General features: G+C 43.6%; 1 protein-coding gene across 3 annotated transcripts in view; it reads left to right on the top strand.

Annotated features, from left to right (window-relative positions):
* The window catches only part of PAPOLG (poly(A) polymerase gamma), a 465,484-nt gene that overhangs the window by 54,670 nt on the left and 391,828 nt on the right, over positions 1–18,986 (top strand). The window lies entirely within an intron of this gene.

Below are 18,986 nucleotides of genomic sequence, written 5' to 3'. Positions count from 1 at the left end.
CTTGCAGGAGGTTCACCGCCGATTGGAAGTCCAAGCCTGGAAAAAACTCGCCAGACGGCCCTCCCATACTTAGATGGGAAGAAGGGAGAAAAATCACCGGAAGAGTTGGAGGCACCGCCGCCTCGACCTTTGGGTCCCCAAAAAAGCCCCCCTGGGCCTGCTTCTGAATCTGCGAGGTCACCAAGCTGGGGTCTATCTTAATGAGAAGAGACCTCTGCCGCTCCGTAGACAGGGCGCAGTTGGCGTTCCCGAGGAAAACCACCACCCTCTGTGCCCAAGAAGAGATGATCCGGGGAAATAAGGGAACCGGAGGCGCCTCTTCGGCCATGTCCAAAATGTTGGTGGCAGGGCCCAAAGCATCCAACAGCTTGTCTTTGCAAGCCGGCCCAGACCTGTCTATACCCTTTTTGGGATCCTTCACAAATTTCTGTAAGAAGGTGGCCATGCGGGCATCTATATCCGAGGTGGCTGCCACCTTCCCCTCCAGGGACGGGCAAGGACACTCCGCCCTGAGGTAATTACGAACTCCCAGTTCCAACGGCCGCCGGATACGGCTGGCCACATATTGGGCTACCTTGAGCAAAGGGGCCCAGTCCGAAGACAGAGGGTGCAGAATGTCATCGGGGGTTCAACATATCAGCACAGAGGTCAGGGTCACCAGAGTCCGGGGATGGGCGAGAAGGGCGCCAGGGGCGAGAGGGACCAGTATCATTGTCTGCGTCACCTTGATCCGCATCACCCTGATCATCCGCCTCCTGGACAGGAGGTGAGGGTGCAACAGGTGCTGCTGGAACAGTGCCTGAGGACGCTTGCGAGCTAGCCAGGAATGCCTGCTTAAGGCGACTGAATGCATCAGCGTCGACGCCAGAGTCTCGGTCTTTTAGAAGGTGGGGGCTGAGCATCAGATACAGCATCACCTGGCGCAGGGTTTGGCGCAAATTGCGCAGCTTTGGCTAAAAGCGTGCAGGCCTGATCAATTTTTCAGGTCAGGCGATCCTCTAATAGCGCCATAGCTTCTGCAACCGCAGTGTGAAAGTAACTGTTCACTGCGTCATAAAAAATCATCCCAAGGCAGGGCATTAAGGGGCTCCTCCTCCCACTGGTCATCCTGGTAAGTCTCCTGATAGGCATCCATGACTCCAGGCAGAAAAACAACCTTCAAAAGGTAAGTGGGCAAATAGACCTGCAGGTCAGATATGGGGGGCTGTGTGTCCGCCTACACTTTGGGCAAGCAGGGCTTGCGTGACAAAAGGGCTAGACCCAACAGCCCAGGTGCAAGATGAAATATAAATGGGCGATCTGCCTACCAAAAAAACGTGCCATAGGAACTTTACAGTCCCACTTAACAGACTCCATAAGAGCGTACAGTAAATTGTCTAATACTGACCCCTTACACCAAAGTTTCTGCCTAATGGCAGATTACAGACCCAGACGGGCGTGAGGCAGACCAAGAGTCAACCGCGGCACTGCTCAACAGCTGTGAAATGCACGGAATGCTGATGGAGCTCGCGCAACGGAAGAGGGCACACAAACTCCCCCTAGCGGCCAAAGGCGTGAACCGCGAGCCAGCACCAACATCGGCCGCTGGGGAGAAGACACTCCCACGGCCAAAAACAAACCGGCCTGAGTAACCGGCGCGTTTGTCACAAAGACCTGTGAGGAAACAGAATCTCTAGGCAAATAAACTCTTCAAAGGCGCTCGCAGTGGTAAAATAAATAGAACCGCTAGCGAATGCCTTTGAACATCGTCACTGAAACAGACACAAAAGGCAACATAAGCACAAGTATACCGCCTTATAGGTTGCTAACAGCAAGTGAAAAGCATGAGGCCATACGCCAACAATAGAATCAAAGGCAAAAGCAAAGGCAAATATAACCACACATTTTCAGAGGAAAAAAGGAAGGCACTTATCTGGCTGCAAGCAGCGAAGAAAGAGGGGGAATAGAGGCTGACTGAGGACTATGAGGTGTTGGAAGCCCTGTGATTGGTGGATTCCCATGGACCCTCTGTACATGGACTGCATACTCTGTTAACTCTATTCCATTCCCTATGATTTATGGGAATGTTTGTTTACCAGTTTATTTAAAATGGCTGCTTGTTAATAAAGTGGAGAAAGTAAAGCTTAATCCTCGCCGCCGGTCCTGACATAGAATCTTATTTCATTATTGGCATGCATCGCCGAAAAAGCGTTCAACACCCCATCAAGAGTAGCAAGCGCTATATAAATGCCAGCCTTTTTTCCCCTCTTCTATCCCTCCACTATCCTTCTCAATCCCATTAACTGACTAACATCCGCTGCTCAAATTACTTTCATATTTTCACTATACTAATTCACCACTAATCCTTTATGGATTCCGGAGTAGTGTGCTACTTGCCGAAAAAGCACTTCGATGCCTCGTCAGGGCTAGTAAGCGCTATATAAATGCAATTACAATAAATGTACTTTTCCCCCATTTTTTTTTTTTCGTTTGCAGATTTGTTCTCCAGATTTGTTAATTTCCAGTGCTTTTGTCTTAAACATTCAATATGCATGTGTAAACCATAGAACATTTCCCTCCCGGTAACTCCCTTTCTCCCTACCCCCTCCCCAAAATATTATATTTTTATCTGTATATTGTTTCGTATGTTGACCTGAACATTCTTTGTTCTAGCTCCCGGGCACATTTCCAAATCCCACTCAACATAACTTCATACTCCATTTGTCTTGTATATCTAGTTTTGTGATTCACTAATTTTTTGTTTTAACTCTAACTAGCTAACTTGTAATCCCATCTCCCCTATGATAGTCTTTGTTGCAGAGCATTCCGAAGAGTTTTAGAACTTGTTTATTGTAGGATTATTTTTAGCGGTCCATTTAATGGCGCAACTGTCCTGTCAGTACATTGCCAATTATGTTACGTTCCTTACTTAGTTCAAAATATATAGCCACCCAAACCCTCCCACGCTGTCTTAAGATATACTGAATAGGGGTGTGTGTGTTATATATACATATACACACTCCACAACCTTCTATGATAAAGGAGCCGGCACTCGTCATCATGGGGTTGCTCTTGTTTATTATGTCAGGCACAAGAAACAGAACAGGCACTCCATCCACCTTCGGTCGGCTCGACTGTCTGGCGCTCTGAGGTGGTGCGGTTTGTGAATACGGCAGAACAGCGCTGTTTCAAATCGTAGCAGTTTTTCCTCCACTGAAGCAATTCCACACGCACTCAAAGGTATAGGTAATATGCAGCTGTTTATTTTTCTGGCAGCAACACGATCAAGTCAATTCGACGCAGTACAATGCGTTTCAGTCTCTCGAAGACCTTGATCAAGGGTAAAACAAAGCATGGCATTTCAACCAACATTATATGCCATCACAGATTGATTACATCACCTCCTTTCGTGCACGGTTTTGCATTATGGATAATGTAGTGTTTTAATTCAAAACCCACCCGTATGTGAATACTACCACCGATAAATGCGTACACTAACGTGAATGAGAACCTCATGTGTTCCACTTTTATCGATTTGCGATTCAAATGGACCCTTTGTTGCTCCTTTTGTAATTTGCCTTTTATAATTAACACCCCAAAATCGCTGGTGCGATCAAAAGGGTTAATCATGACTTTGTCCCTCTACTGATGTGGTTTATGGTGACAATGGCCTATGTAATTGTCATCAACAATATAATACATACACATTTAGTACTCAACAATTTCCACATTAGCAGCATATTTGCTCCAATTCAGCCCATAATGCAAGCACTTGCGTAACAAATTCAATTTGACTTCTGAGGAAACAGCTCCACTACATTAGGTCACTGGTGGTCAGCGGATCCCTAACGTCTTTGATAATGTTTTCTGTAATTCTCCGATGACTAGTAGCCAATGGTCACTTGACCGATTGTACACTTTTCAGTTGCGTTGTATGGGCTTAACACGTTTTGCATCACCTATTGCAACGTTTTTTCCGTTTTTATTTTGGACAGGTGTACTTATTTCTTTATAACCATATTTTATTTTTCAGAAACCCAATTTGATCAGAATTATAATTTTGAGTCAGTCTTCTGTGAATTCAAAAGGCATACATGAAATGAAAAAACGGAAGCCTTTTTTCCATGTTGATGCACTGTACTCGTGGTTTTGTTAAGTAAGGCTCAATATTGCATTTTGAGACCAGAGAAGTCGAAATGTTTCAGTTGAAATGAACAAATACCAACAGGATTACCTTGGAGTGCGGGCTTGTATGTTGGCACGGCTGCACGAGCAAAAAATGTTTTGTGTGTATTTAATATGTATTATCCTACTAAACAGGATTTAAGTGTACATCACATTTTTATTCCTACTGTTTACAGTAGAGCTTGCCAAACTTTTCATGTTGGTGACACTTTTTAGACAGGCATCATTTCGCAATACACAGTAATTCAGTTTTACTAACAAACCGGATGTTAAACTAACTCCTTATAAGAGATACAGACACATACATAAATTGTAATAACGAAATGTATGGGGACACAACTTATCTCTCAAACCTTTCATGTATATTTCTAAAAATATGATTTGGAAGATAACATACATTTCCATGGCTCATTTACGAGTAATATGTAAATGTGTAAGAATCAGGCCGCTAGTGAGATCTGGGCTGCCCGGTACCTGTAACTCCCGCTGCTTACCCGCTTCATCTTTTAATGATCCTAAAGATGAATTGCCCAATTGTCGTGAGCGCAGGAGCCACCGGATGGAGGTGCTGTAGCTGATATCTGCTTGCCCGAAGCTAAACTTGAACAGGTCTGGGGGTGGGTGGGTGGGTGGTGGCAGACTATGGCAGCTGAATGGTCAAGGAGCAGCAAGGATGCTGATGCAGGATTCAGTGGTTCGGTTTCAGGCACCCACGGCTCACTGCTCGCTACACGCGATGTCTCCTCTTACCACAGGAACAGGTAATGAATCCGCAGCAAACTACAGTGATTCCGATATGCGATCACGTCATGACTCCCCACTACCACTGTTTAAACTCTATGCGCAGTGGCTGTATGATCCAGAGACTGCAGGGTGCATGCTATACACTGATACGGCAGAAGGGGAATATACTAGTGTACCATATTAATCGACACCACTCGCAGGCTTGTTCACGGGGTGTCCGCACACTCCAGCCAGTATTTAACCTGTTTTATGAAGCGAAATCCACAGTCCATGGAGCCGATCTAACAACCACCCACCAGATTACTTCCTCGCAATCGAACCTACTTCTACACAGAGCGCCCGGCACACCTGCGCAGAAGAGGCTGCAGCTGCATGAATAATGCGTAAAACCAAAACAGTCCAGTGGAGCATGAGGCGGTCCGTTGAAGCGTTTCATGTAGACTGTTGGTTTTTTGAGTGGTCGGAATACCACGCAAATAGGTGGAGTGACAGAAGAACCCGACCGAACATAATAGATCTCCGAGGCTCGCGTGCAACGGTACTCCGGACCACACTAACATTGCTCAAAAAGTTTTCATCGCCCTTCCGTATAGTGCATACTGAAGCTGGCTGCTTGCCGTACCTTAAGTGACGGGTTTACTACGCTCCCCACTGAACCCCCTCCTCGTGCAAATATCCACACATTTAAAGAAATGGCTCGCATCTCACTCCGCGCTCCAAATTTAAACATGGCTACTAGTCCAATGTAGTTTTACCTCTGGGAGAAAGACCCCTGACAGCAGTTGACGTCCCGGGATAACAGGACCATACACTCTTCTCTCCCTCATGTCCCCCTTGCACCATTTGTCAAAAAGGCAATGCAGCACACCCCAAAAGTATCATACACCCCTGAAACAATCTTATCTCCGGGTATAGTCCGTTAGTTGTTAATTTCATTCAAAGAACACAATCGATGTCCGTTCTTGATAACTGGATAAGTTATATTTTAATCATTGGTAATCAAACAGATGTCCAATTCTCACAGCGCAGCCGAGGCGCGTTTCGCCCAACGGGCTTTCTCAAGGCTGCATATATACAAGAAAAAAGAAAAACATAGTATCTAACACTCTGTGTAAACAGGTATATAACCAGTATTGTCAACTATGTAGTACCGTGCAAACAAGTACAAAACAAATCTATTGTTTGTTCATATATAGACAACAACAAAGACCTCTCATATGGTCAAACAAGTTAGAAGCACGGCTCCAGGGGAAAGTACCCCCCCCCCCCCCCCAAAAAAGAGAAAAAAAGGGTGATCCCCTAGGTAGAGTAATTCATAGAGAGATAGATCCCGAAAGGTTCCCCAAGTGGACAGAACGTAAGTGTACAAAATTCAATTGAGTGACTTAATCCTGTGTCCTTGAACTCCCCAAATTAATCACGTGTATGCAACCGATATGAACAGTGAGTGTTAATAAGGGTGCCCATGTTAAGTACCAAGTAAGCAAAGAAAGCATAACCCGTAAAATCCTCCGGGTAATGTTATGCAAGGTGATAGTCTCACCTTGTAAGGTTCAATGTCTCGTTCGTATTCAATGTGAAAGGTTCGAAATACAATCTGTAAGCAAGATGTGACCGTATATAAGTACTAATAATGTTACTGACATAGTATCTACCACGTAGTCTATTAGGACATTAGGTATTGCTTACCTAATCTTCACAAATCGGTCACGTGTATTTCACAAAGTGCCTCATGTAAGGCACTATCGGCGTTTTCCGTTTCTGTAATGTAGTGAGCAAAGAAAAGGACCAGGATCCGTCCCCTCTGCAAAAAGTGTATGATAAAAACAAGTATTCACTACGATGTCCCGTAAATGTCAATTCCGCGAAGAGAATGCAAAGCGCGCGTATATCCTTAATTAGGTTTTCTAAAGAACGTGAATTAATGTTGTAGTCTAACAGTGGCCATAGCATCAACACTAATCGTTTATTCGTACGTGTTTATGGTTATTGTCGCCCTACGGTTTCCCTTGTGCGTTTAAAAGCCCGAGTATATTTATGAGACATAACATCGCACCTATTAAGCGCAATGTCTCGTATATGTAATTGTTAATCCAGAGAAGTAACTGGCCTCTAAGTGTTCATCTGGATGGGCACGAAAGTGTAACAGTGGCCCTAATAGTGCGCTTAGTCCCATTAAGTTAAATAAGATTTTACGAGAATCGCATCATAGAAAACCCGTATCACACTCACCTAATTAGTGTCACTGACTCTCCCACAGTTTCTGGGCGTTTGTAATCAGAGTACTGCCCGCCATTGTTTCAAATATACGTGATACGTAAGTTCATCAAAATAGAAAGTGGACTAGAGAAATAGGTAGTCGAAGTTAGTTACCACATACTGGCGGCCATCTTGGAGCGATCGAATGTCTATATTGCGTATTGCATCTGTCGTTATCTAGTCATGTCCCAAGTTTCGTGAACACCACCGCGAGTATAAAGTCTCATAATTACGTTTTTTTGATAAAAAGACCCAATCTTATATCCACAGTAGTGTTAGACAGGCGAGAAGTCCTGATGTTATGTCATGAATATTTAAAGAGAGAAGAAATAAAAAGGACAGATAGCAGCAGGTCATGCGGAGTAGGAATCCTGGAGCCACAACATATATAGTAAACACTGTTCTTTAAAGCATATATAACAAGTGAAATTTTGTCGCTTCGTTAGTACATATTACATTGTAGTCACTGTTAATCAAACTACACATCAGTTCAATAATATACCAGAACAGGAAATTATGATTATCTATCATGGTACATATAACATTGAATTATAAAAATTCAAATAATTCCTTATCGATGTTGATACCATGTTCTACTGCTCTAAGGGAGATAATCCCCCTTGCACCATTGCGGGGCAGTAGCAGTTTACACGGGATCACGCAGGGTTGCAGAGCACGGGCTTCCCACTTCTTACAAAACACCTTACCCCCGTGAAGATCGCTTACCTCGGGTGGCGTCCTGTTCCTGAGTGCCAGGTGGATCCTCTTCTTCATGTCTATCCTCTACCAGCCGATTCGATAATTACAAAAGCCGACTCTCTGGGATCAGCTGGATCCACCCACGCCTGCACAACACTAACCTGATCTCGAGTGGGCAGAGCCTACTTGGGACTGACGGCCTAGTCTGCCAATCGCAGCTTGAGTTTAGACTCCGAAGTCTAGGAATGACCAATGATGGGCTGCAGAGGGTGGCTGATTAAGGGTGCAGAGCAAGCGTTCCATATAACGCTGCGGGCTGAGAAAGCGGCTGAGTAATCTGAATGATCCGGAGGCTGGTGTTCGGTAAGCAGTGCGACACACCTACCGAGCTGCGGGATCCACTGGCTGTGATCTGCCGTTCCCCTTAATGAGGGATCTTCTTGTCCAGAGTAACCACCCTTGCAGAATCTGAGTCTCTTCCCATGTGATGCTGGATCTGCTGCTTTCATAGATCTTCGACCGGAGGGTAATCTGGAGCTAGGTCACAAATTCTTGATTTGAGGTTGGGATATATGCGTTGGCAAGCAATTTCCTTTCCCCGCGCCCATTCCTCATCCCATCGTGCTTCCTATAGATAATCCGCACGCTATTTTAAGAGCTTCGGAATTTGCTGATAGAGATTTGGGACAGGGACGTAGAGATTCCACCCTGGTCATTTCTGATTCTAAAAGGCCCAAAAGCTAATACTTGGAGTAAATTATTTCGACATATCCTCCATATTCCATTTTTTCTGCCCCTTATGCTGTAATAATCCTTTATGAAGAGCTTAAATTTTGTTACGATACACTCGAACTATTTTTTACGTATTTGATTTGTTAAGCGTAGAATACAAATGGGGTAAATATCTTATTGTACGAATTATGGCCACTTTTTACTGCCCTAGATGAAAAAAAAAAAAATCGCTTATGTTGGGTTAAATAGTCCAAGTAGTGCCCGTAGCTCGGAGATCTGCTATTAAATGACTCTCCACGCTGTCTAGTCTGTGCGTGGGATCGGCCACAACAAGCTCTCTGACAGATCATTAGCAAAGTGTTGGCAAGCTTCTGCAAATCAAGTGGGCGGGAGTTTGCCGGTTCTTGAACCCCTCCGTGCACCATATCTATAAGGGTCACTTTCACTGCCAAGCATTTTAATGAATCATTAAATAAAATGCAAATTTGCAATGCAATAGGTCTCACAGTTACGCAAGTGTAAGCTATTGGCATTGTAAATGACAATGCCTTTTATTTGTTTCTAAACCGAAAACAAAAATAAAAGGCATTGTTATTTGCAATGTCAATAGCTCACTCACGTAACTGCGAGACCCATTTCATTGCAAATGCTTGTTTTCCATTGTAGTTGTGAATAGTTAACTAGCTGATTTGAGCTAGTTTAAACCATGTTTTATTGAGGCTATTTCATGCAAACATTGAGTTTGCGTGCAGCCTTCCATTATGATTCAATCAGTTCAACCTCTGTCCCTATTTTCTCTTCCATAATTTTTCTAAGGCATATCTTCCTTGTAGTTTCTGTACAATTGTGTGACTAACTTTCAAGTGTATTCAGCACCTATGATTGTGTGATGGGCAACTGTGCTATTGTGGATATTGGGAAAACTGTCCCCATGCCATTTTTGCTATTTTGTTTGTCTTGCATATCGTCACAGGAATAGTCTGATTTTTCATAATTTATTGGTATTTTGTCATATGACTACTTGACAATTTATATGTAACTCTTCCTTTCTTATTCTTCACCTCCCTTTTCTCCAGAACTCATAATTGAGGTATTTTTATGCACCTCATAATGCCTCTATGCTCCACACTTTTTTGCATTTGAGGTGAATACCATAATTTGCACCTTCTTTACAAAACTGCTATCACTGTTCCCATCTAATAGTTAGTTTATGGTGTCAACAGTTATATAAGGTTTCCAAAGGCTCCAATTTAATCCTTTTTTTTGTCTTCGCAGTGCTGGCACTATGCTTGAGATCTGTTGTAAAGAAAATAAAAATCTTATGAAGGGCTTAGAGCCCACCCATTACTTTCCTTTACTTACCATTGGTTGGCTACCAATACCACATCACTAGTTTTCTTGCTTTCATTTGGTCAGTGCCTCATCCTTGCCTCTGGCTTCATCCTGGGCTTCATCTCCAGCCCTCCTGTGGAGCATGGGCCAAGTACACCTTCCTGTGGCAAGTCTCCTTACTCTGTCTGCAGGCTCCGCACTCTTGAGTGCATGTGTCTGCAGTCCCTCTCTTTCACCCCCACTCTCTGCCCCTCCACCCGCTGTTGGTTTTTCTTTGAAAACCTCCTTTTGCCATCGTTCTCTCGTTTTTTTTTTTTGTTCCCTTACCCTCCTTCCTTGTTACTTGCCACCCCAAACCCTCCCACACGGTTTTAAGATATATTGCATAGCAGTGTGGGTTCCTGTACAACATAGCTCAAAGTAAATGTAAACCAAGTGCTATGGTGCTGTCTACCTTGGTTACGCCATAGAACTTTGCTTTTATTTACTCGGAGCCATGTTGCACAGCAGCCTGCGTGTCTCTGTAACATCTTTAAAAAGACATTGACCACACCAATAGGTCTGTAGTGATTCAAGACCCCACATTAGTTTAGTGATCGTTTTTGTTTAGCCTCTCTAATATCTTTTGGTATTGTCATGCTCCCTTGAAATATATTAAGTCATGTTCATAGAATAGTCCTCTTTGCCAATGCCTCTTTCCCTAATTGTAATATTGGGAATGTTGGCCAGAAAGCGAACTTTTTCCTTTATGCTGCTAAGATCTTTAGGTTTAGTGTTTTTTGATCCCAAAGTATCGAAATGGTTGCTATTTAGTAACTTTGTGTTTAACCAAGCGCTTCCATCTGTTGCTGTGTTGAACAGATACAGTAACACTTTTCCAAAGCCATTCAGCAACTACTCGCCACCCCTAAGAAGGCTGGAAATTTAAACCCTGATACTGGGAAGAGTGAGCTGTTTTCTTGTGTTGGAAGGAACCATTCCCCTCTTAATTTTTTTTTTCTCTAAATAAAGTGAGGGTGTAGGAGGAGAATTTCTTCCATGGAGAGTAGACTTTCACACCGAAGAAGTCTTAAGTGTGTTTGCACTTAGGTTTTCAAATGCTCAAACACTCATGTATATTTTTACTCCTGCAATAACAGATTTCACAAAAGTTTTGCAGAGTATGATTTCCGAACCTACTTTTGTTTAACTCTTCCAAATTCCTGAACATCTTAAACCTGTACCAGTACAAGTTAAAGGCAGCAGTTGCACTTCTATTGACTTTCTTTAAGAATGGGACCCCATGTATTTATTTTTTATCGTGGCCATAATGATTGTACACAAATTCTGTAATTTTTTATTTATAATACTGACCTGCATAAAACATGTTTTTATAAACGGGTGCCTTAGAGAATCAGTATTTAAAATTAAACTTTACATGGAAGTTTTGAAAAAGTCTAATGTTCAAGGTTTTTGTTTTTGTTTAAATTGCAATTTATTTATTGCATTTTCATTTTTTTATTTTTTTTAACTTAAGACATTAAACGGCTGTGTTCCCGCGCCTTGAATGGTCGGTTGAAGTTATCCTGGTTTTAAATTTTGGCCCGTCTCGCGCTAATATAATTTATGCATGAAGGTCTAGGCCTTTCCCTCGACATGAGTGTGGTCTTGTTGTTGCAGGGATTCTGCACAAACACAGAACTATGTGCAGGAATATGGGACCCTGGTGTATAGGGACTGGGTCTTCCTACCACCTTAGTACCCACGAACCCTGGACCGTCTGGCTATAGTGTATCACTTGCTCTGCTACTCAAACAAATAATTGGACACCCCAGAACACAACCCTCCCAGATGTTAATGTTAACTGCTATTTCTATAGCGCATAATCACCAGCAGGTCTCGTAGCGCTTAGAGAGTGGCCCAAAACCACCTGCAGTCCCCAGAAACTCTCGATCGCTCAGGAACAGCGGTAACAATACACACCCTTTCGCTCACACACTTGCTCTTGTCCACAATAAATTCTGATAGACCTGAAACAGTTTAAAATATTTTTTTTACCTAACTTGTCCTCACATGCAGTATACTTGCCACAACGTTCAGGAAAATGCATAGTACAAATATAGTCACCATAGCAGCTAGTCCATATGTCATGAAGGGAGATGTCATAAAAAGACAATGGAGAAAAGACTATAGTGCCAAATCTCCCTCCCCTTGTTAAGAAGTATTATTATATAATAGAAGATCTCTGGGCTTTGTCAGCAGACCCCATACCTTAGCCTATAGATGGTACATCTACATCATAGGTGCCGTCTCGCCCTAATCCCTGGAAAGGTCCCTCTCCAATTGTGTGCTGCCTATTCATGTATTCTAATAAAACTCAAGTACATTTGTTATGTTTTGTCTAAGGGCTAGGGTCTGGCCAGAACAAAAGAACTGACCTTGTTTTTCGACCTTGCACATAATGCTCAGTCAAAATCCCAGGAACATGCAGAGTGTAAAGGCAGTGAGTTCTCAAGTGAAAGCAGTCACTGAAATTATTGCAAAAACGTGTAGCAAAGCAGCAGGCAAGCTGCAACGTGCTCATGGTAAGTTAGTGAAAAACGGCAATGTCCCCATGGGCTACGTAACACCCTCCCCTTGGCCAGGTTGTTAGCCATATGCCACGACAGAAATCTGAGGTAAGCAGAGGCAAAGCAGCTCATTAATGTATATAAAGCCCAAAAAAAAAAAAAATATTGTACTGCAAGTTTTGCCAATTGGGCGCTCAAAAAAAATATAGATATTTTTTGCCATCTGTTCATAGTTCATCTTCGGAGACAAATGTTGTGGGAAAAGTGGAATGCCATGAACTCCAGAATGTTGTCTGTCCCTTCTATTGTAACAAGGTATGCTATCCAGTTTAGTAGGTTGAACGAGCACTCGTGCTCCTCGTATCCAGAGGCTGTTATGAGCATCTCAGGGCAACCTAGGTCAACTTCGATGAAACTCTGAGCAATGAGGCGCTGTGCACGGGCACAGGTAACAAGTCTGCTGTTGGTCCAATCAAAGGATCGCACTACAAGTGCCTACCCATGGCATATTCCTGGTCATGGGCCTTCAACGGATCCAATAACCGATCATAATCCAGGGTTGGCACATGTGGTATTGGAGAGGCAGACATCCATTGTAAAGGGCAGTGGAACAGGTTGCATGCCAGTGAAGTAGGCCTAACGGAAGGTCAGCCAATAGTCTATGGCAATGGATGTCACTGGCATAGAACCAAAAAGCTGCCACATCCGATCATGGTAAAGATCGAGCAGCCATTGCGAAGCAATAATAGGAGAACCAGCACCCCACAAATCGACAGGAGCACCAGGGGAAACCTTCCGAAGGCGCTGGAAAAAATAGAATGAATAAAGGCCGGTATTACTCCAAAAATAGTCTGAAAGGGAAGAAACCAGGCCGGATCCCACAAGTTTAAAAAAAAAAAAGTGGGCAAGGCCCTCCATATCAGAAGCATTAAATATTTGATGTATTCTCCAAAATGGAGTGGGAGGAGGTTTGTGTTTAGCAGCGAGTGTATCTCAGTTGTGGTTCTCGTTGCCTGCAATTCGAAGGTCTCTCGAGCTGATATGAGACTATTTGTTGAAACAATAGTGCTTTTGAGTCTGCTTAGCCTGTTGAAATCGTTTTTCAAAGTTGAGATTGAAGACAAAAATGAACTATCTACAATCCCATGCGGGTGTGGTAACAGGACATTGTTGCAACATGTAAAACGTTGATAAACTGTTACTATATACGGGCCGCCTGTACATAAGCCGCAGCTGTTGCGGTTATTCTAAATAACTGCCATTAGAAAGCAAAGTTAGCTCGTGAATAATAGCTGGGGCCGGGGTACCTTTAAAAAACACAAAAGCCGGATTAGGTGCTGAAACGTTGCAGGCTCTGTGCAGTTTAACTTGTTTACAGACTAGGGGATGTCCTGCTGTGGAATCGCAGTCCTCCCCTGTAAGGAAAACATCCTTATCTGCCAGCTGACATCTATAGGTGAAAGGTAGAGACCATCATTTGTGAATATAATTATGACCGAGGGGTTCATATCTACCAGTTGGGTAGTGTTTCATGCAGGCCGTAAACTGAAAGGAGATGGGCAGTGAAATGGGACAAAGCTGAGCGCTGCTGCTGGGGTGCTGGCTACGCCTTGATTGCATTATTTGCACATACCTTCATTATTTTAAACTTTTAATCATTACTTACTCGCTGTCTGTTGTTGGAGACGCCCTGCACCCCGGTCCGTCACGGCTTGTGCCGATTGCACGGAGGGTGGACCTAGGGCCTGACTCCTCCCCCTCCCCCCACCACTTCCGGGGCACTGGGGTTTAAAAGCAACGCCTGGCGATCGCGCTGCGGACAAAGCTGAGCGCTGCTGCTGAGGTGCTGGCTACGCCTTGATTGCATTATTTGCACATACCTTCATTATTTTAAACTTTTAATCATTACTTACTCGCTGTCTGTTGTTGGAGACGCCCTGCACCCCGGTCCGTCACGGCTTGTGCCGATTGCACGGAGGGTGGACCTAGGGCCTGACTCCTCCCCCTCCCCCCACCACTTCCGGGGCACTGGGGTTTAAAATCAATGGCCTGGCGAACGCGCAGCGGGCGCGCCGGCGGCGCGCCAAAGGCAAGCCCGTCTGCGCCCGTCCGCGCCAGGACGCTGCCAGTGGCCAGTACCCCTACAAATGCTACCTTGGAACCACATGTAAAGACTCCAGTACGCATAAAATATTCCAGCTCTGATCTCACAGCCATCAGAATTCAGAGCCATCAAAGGAATCCTCATAAACTTACATGTATATTCCCAGCTGTTCTAGATGGTCCCGTCTCATGCAGACACTGCAGATTTCAATGCTTAACTTACAATAATACCGATCGGAAGACACCACCTTCCCAATTAAAGCCTCCAAATGCGATAGTTAAATCAATTTTAACCTGGAATTGCTTCCTGGCCAATGTGCGCTCACTACCCAAACATGCCATTAATATTTGGGATTTGTTGGCCTCCAATCATCCCCACATTGGATTTCTAACTGAGACATGGACTAAGCCTCATTCCAATCCCGATATTGCTATCGCTCTCCCTGAGGGCTACAGCATTCTAAGGCAGGACAGGCCTATCCGGGCAGGCGGAGGCCTGGCTCTTATATTTAAGGACCCTATTAAAATAACTATTATAGAACAGCATTGCACTAATCTGATGGAAATAATGATCTTCAGAATTGACCTACATTCACAACTCTGCTGGAAAGGCGCCTTGGTCTATCGACCACCTGGACCTTTAACTAATTTCTCATGTCGATTATTGGAAATAATCTCTCCGCATGCAATTTCCACGAAGAATGTCCTATTACTTGGGGATTTTAATGTCCAGGGAGAAAACACTTGCAACAAGGAAACTCTCTCCTTATTAGCAGACCTATCTACTCTAAGTTTAAGCATTATAAACACAAATATCACTCATCAGGCCGGGCACATGCTCGACCTCATTTTAACCAACTCCTCGGACATTCGCTATAATGCAACGACTCCTTGAGTGGTCTGACCATTATTTGGTGGACTTCTCAATCCTAAGCAAACAGGAGCTGGGAGGACATGAAACCAGACTCACCAGAGTCTTCAGACAGTGGCGTAAAGTTACTCCTCAATCTTTTCAGGACCTCTTTATCCCGCCATGTTTCAATGAGTTGGATGATATTGAGGACCATGTAACAGCTTTTAATGCCAACCGTGAAGCAGCCATTAACCAATTAGCTCCATCTAAATCACAACGGAACCCTCTTAAACGTGTGCAAGCCCCATGGTACACACCTACTCTGAAAACAGAGAAATCCCGTTGCAGAAAGTTGGAGCGGACCTGGCGCTTCTCACACAATCAAAATGATAAAGTCCTATTCAAAAATGCTCTTACAACTTATCACAAAAATTTGAGGCTCGCCCGTAAAATGCATATCGCGACTGAGATTGACTATGCTGAAAATTCCTCTTGTACACTCTACCAAATATTAAACACGTTTACTAATCCTAAAGCTTGTAATACAGATGCTGCTCCCTCACAACACCTCTGTGACAATATAGCAAATTATTTGTCTCAGAAAATTGAAAACGTATATCAAAAAATTACCTCGACTAGTAGACCTTGCCCCAGTCAGCCCCTAAATTCCATCACCGTCAAAGAGATATTACACACCCTAGACACCTTCCCTACATGCACCTTATTGGAAGTTGCTGATCTCCTAAAAAGCACCAAAACTGGCTCGCCGCTAGACCCCATGCCTGCCAAAATTACAGCTACTTTGTCAGATTCGCTCGCCAGTCCTATTTGCGCCATCCTTAATAAATCACTAAAGGATGGTGTTCTTGCGGCGGAGTGGAAGGCAGCCCAGGTCGTTCCTATTAAGAAAAATGTGAAGCGGTCACCGGAAGACTTTACCAACTACAGACCCATTTCGCTGCTCCCCCTCAGTAAACTCCTCGAAAAACACATCAATAAACACCTATCCACGTTTATTGAATCTTCCCAATGCTTAGACGAATCACAATCCGGTTTCCGTCCAAAACATAGTACGAAGACTACATTAGTGGAGGTCATAGACAACATCAGAATGGCAGCAGATAAGGGTCAGGCAGTGTTATTGGTCCTGCTTGACCTGTCTGCTGCCTTCGACACCATATCTCATCGGGTCCTCATCACCAGACTTGAAGAGATGGGTGTAAGAGGTAAAGCGCTAAGTTGGCTGACTGATTTTCTGTCCAACAGGACGCAAACTGTCAATCTAGGTCCCTTTAGCTCACCAACCACCTGTATCAGCAACATCTATGTAGCCCCCTTGGCAGGATACCTCAGACGGCTTGGGTTTGACCCCATAGCCTATGCCGATGATACGCAACTTTTGATGTCTTTCGACAAAGCAAATCCACTTACCCTGGACTTGTTCTCTGAGGGCATGAAAGGAGTTGCGCATTGGATGAGGGAAAATTATTTACAACTAAATTCTGACAAATCAGAAATCATGTTTGGAGAGGCAAAACTAACATGGTCCCCTAGCTGGTGGCCAGAGGAATTGGGCTCCGCCCCGTCCCCCAAAGATGTTGTAAAGGACCTGGGTGTGCGCCTGGACAATGATCTTACTTTGGAAGAACATGTTAACAGTACCGCCAACACCTGCTTTCATACTCTCCGCATGTTGCGTAGGTTCTGCCCCTTTCTTCCCTTATCTACCCGCAAATCTTTGGTCCAATCACTGATTATCAGTAGATTGGACTACTGCAATGCCTTGTTAATTGCAGCGAAAGAAAAATCTCTATGCAAACTACAGGTGGTCCAGAATACCGCGGCCCGATTAGTAAATAACGCGCTTCCCAGGACCCCCTCAGCTCCCTTGCTTCACGACCTACATTGGCTCCCTATAAAAAAGAGGGTCAGATTCAAAATCTGTTGCATGGTTTTTAAATCCCTGCACAACTTGGGTCCTGGCTACTTTGCTCGGAAACTTGTCAGATACATTCCCACTAGATTACTGAGATCCAGCCAACTTGCATATCTGCAAATCCCTCGCATCAAATTTGCCCGGATGGGAGGCAAGGCGTTCTCCTATCTGGCACCCCGTTACTGGAATCTCCTCCCATTACATCTTCGCCAATGTACCAATTTAGGGGTCTTCAGGAAATTACTGAAAACTCATCTTTTCTAATCATATCTCCCTCAGTGGCCAATCAGCAGTCTAAAGCGCAGAGATACCCCGTATGGGGTGATTCGGGCGCTATATAAAACCCGTAAATAAATAAATAAATAAATAACTATGTATTGACCACACAGCTGAATCCGTCTCTACTACAGAAAATGGTGACTGTTCTAATTGTTCAATGTGTATGTTGCATCTTTCATGGGCATTACATTCTGTTTATCAGTGAAATTAAATGTCAAACAGTGCATAATGATTCAAATAATCCCATGGCACTTTTCCATTTTTTAGTTTTTGCGAGGTCCAAACAAACTACATTACAGAACGTAACTGATTTTGTCCAGAATACAAAACACCTCATGTTGAACAATGTCAATGGCAGATGATACAATATTATCCAAAGTATATATACGGGAAGACAGTGTATTAATGCTGTTATCTGCAACTGTAAGAACTTTTTCTAAAATAGCTTGATCAATTTGGCACAGACGCACCGCAGCTTCTATTTGTGTCCGTTTCCTAAATTCATTCTACGTTGAATAAATAAACGTTGTGTGAGGGGACTTTGGACGTAAAAGAATCTGCTAAATTTGTCACCTGACAGAAGGGAAAGGTGTTTCACAGATGACTGTGTGGAATGTTCCAACCATTGCTGACATAATTTACCCACCGAGTATGTGGTAACTGTATGAGTGTGGGAAACGAGGATCAGGTCTACTTTGTGTGAAAGCTTTTGTAGTATTCAGAAAGCATAATTGGCGTGCTTTGTAGCTCGTTGGCCACACTAACCATCCCAAGGGGTCAATATTAGACTAGTTAAGAGGGCCATTTTGAAACATGACAGCAAAATCATCAATTGTGTAATTGGTGTGTTTGCCATGTATCGTATGTAGCCAATAATGGAATGGAGGGAATATTTACATTTTTGGCTGTGGCTAAACCAAAACAAGTAGTCTGTTGTACCGTGTCATTAAAAATAATATTTGATAAGGTATCCGACAAGCGCGATGCAATGCTTCGGTGCCTTTAACTTGCCAATCTTTAGTACCCTAAATAGATTTTTTAAATCCATGGTCTCCTTCCAATGATCATAATCCTTCCCGAACAAATCATTCCTGAAGGACATGGAGTTAACCAATTTAGTGTGTTAACATAAATTTAGTTTCGGGTGACATCTTTAATTTATAAAAATAGGACTGTGGGTCTGACAGATTGTAACCGGAAAAATACATAAATTTACTTTGTTGCGTCTTTGAACTTACCTGTAAAGGTGTCAGGCTATGTTCCCACTGGGTATAATTAAAAAAACGGTCTGAGTATTGGTCTTATGTAAAAGAATTATGGCCATAATGTTAATAAC

This window comes from Triturus cristatus, chromosome 6 (genome assembly GCF_964204655.1).
Source record: "Triturus cristatus chromosome 6, aTriCri1.1, whole genome shotgun sequence".
NCBI lineage: Eukaryota > Metazoa > Chordata > Amphibia > Caudata > Salamandridae > Triturus > Triturus cristatus.
Note: the sequence above shows the minus strand (reverse complement) of the source record. Positions and strands in the feature narration are given on the sequence as shown.